Source organism: Corapipo altera, unplaced genomic scaffold, assembly GCF_003945725.1.
Source record: "Corapipo altera isolate COAL_440 unplaced genomic scaffold, ASM394572v1 0, whole genome shotgun sequence".
Taxonomy (NCBI): Eukaryota; Metazoa; Chordata; class Aves; order Passeriformes; family Pipridae; genus Corapipo; species Corapipo altera.
This window is the reverse complement of record NW_020884872.1, coordinates 13,450,856-13,452,492: the sequence shown is the minus strand read 5'-3', so window position 1 is coordinate 13,452,492 and position 1,637 is coordinate 13,450,856. Positions and strand designations below refer to the sequence as shown.

Below are 1,637 nucleotides of genomic sequence, written 5' to 3'. Positions count from 1 at the left end.
GGATGGGAAGAGTGTCTGGGGCGCGGTGGGAAGCAGTGGGGATGGGAGAAGCCACCCAGGCACGAGGAGGCCGTCGGCGAAGCCAAGCGGGATGGCAGAGGCTGGGAGATACCCAGGTGGGCAAAGCAGGGTGGCCGAGGCGGGGGCCAGTGAGGAGGAAGCTGCAAGCCCCGGCCCCAGGGGAACAGGGCTCATCCGTGGGCTGAGCTGCACCCTCCCCGCGAGTCCTCGAACCACGGGAGGTGATCAGGGAGGAGCCCCTGTGCCTGACCCCGAGGGCTGCCTCAGCTCCCCTCCATCTCCCCGACCCCGCCACCGGCAGGACGCCCTTACCTTCCCGCCGTGGGCGGGGCCGCTCTCGCCCGGACCCCCGGCTGGTCCCGCCGGGGGCCACAGGGCCGGGCCGGCGCTGCCCCTCGGGAAAGGGGCGGCAGGGCCCGCCCGGCCCGCGAGGCGCTCCCGGGGCCGCCGGCGGCGCGGAGCCGAGCGGGGAAACCCCGGCTCTCCCGGCTCTCCCGGCCGCCGCGGCACCTGTTGCCAGGGAAACCCAGGTGTCTCCTCATCCGCGGCCATCCCCGGCGGAGCGGGAGGAGGCGGGCGAGGGGTGCGCGGGGGCGGCGGCGCTGCCAGCGCGGCGGGGGAGGCGGAAAATTAACGAGTAGCTTTTTCTGCGGGGGATTGGCGGGGGGAAGGGTGTCTTTGGGCAGGTTTCCCCCAGTTTTGGGCACAACAAACCCCTCTCATCTATGAAGCTGGGGCCTGTTTCAAAAAGAGTAATTGTGATTTGGGCAGGAACTGCCAGTCCCGGCGAGCCCAGAGAGACTGCTGTGTCCTGGCCTTGTTATGCCGGACGCTGGGAAGCAGGTGGAGAAATCATGGGCGGATTTCCTCTGGTTATAAAGGCTTTCTGAGGGGAGAGAGCAATGTCATTGTGTTGACTAGTTCAGCAGCAGTTCTATCCGTAACGTGAGGGAAGATCACAGGAGAAATTACACCACTCAAAAATTGCCTGTATTCCCTTTTGCTGCACAACTATTTTCCTTGGAGTTAACAACTAATCAATTCCAGGAATTTGATGGAGGCTCTGTATTAAAGTAACTGCAGCTAGCCAGGCTTGCCAGCACCCACTCACCTTGGGGCTGATCCCTGTGTACTAGTCCTGGCTCTCTTTGACTGAAGTCTTCTCCTTTGCAGCTTTTTTTGCAGCAGAAAGGATGCATCTCTCTGTTTGGATCCTCGTGGTACTGCTTTATTTCCGAAATCCCATAGGACTCAGCCTGTAAACTAAAATAGTGTCTTATAATGGAAGTAAAAACTGATTTGACAATTTCTGATCATATATTCATTACTATTAATTTTCTTTTAAACACTTGAAATTAACATTTTTTTACCCAAGGAAAAGTTTGAATATTTCCTGTTTCAAAAAGCAAAAATGAGGCATGATTGTATATTTTGAAGGTGTTAATAAGCAAGAAATGTGTATTGTTTTATTCAAGTTAATGTACTGAGTCCTGACAGTAATGATTTACAAACCATCGTATCCAGCACTTACAACTAAAGCAGCTGGGAAACATCAGAGCAGATATTCTTCTCCCTCAGAAAGGCCATATCTGCTAAACTGAAAATCTCCACAGAAA

At 55.7% G+C, this 1,637-nt stretch overlaps 1 long non-coding RNA gene across 1 annotated transcript in view; it reads right to left on the bottom strand.

Annotated features, from left to right (window-relative positions):
- Positions 1 to 400, bottom strand: part of LOC113944318 — a 16,937-nt gene extending 16,537 nt beyond the window's left edge. Inside the window, exon 1 of the long non-coding RNA XR_003526641.1 lies at positions 334 to 400. This is a non-coding gene — a long non-coding RNA (uncharacterized LOC113944318). The remainder of the gene's footprint in view (positions 1 to 333) is intronic.
- Positions 401 to 1,637: the final 1,237 nt, after the last annotated feature.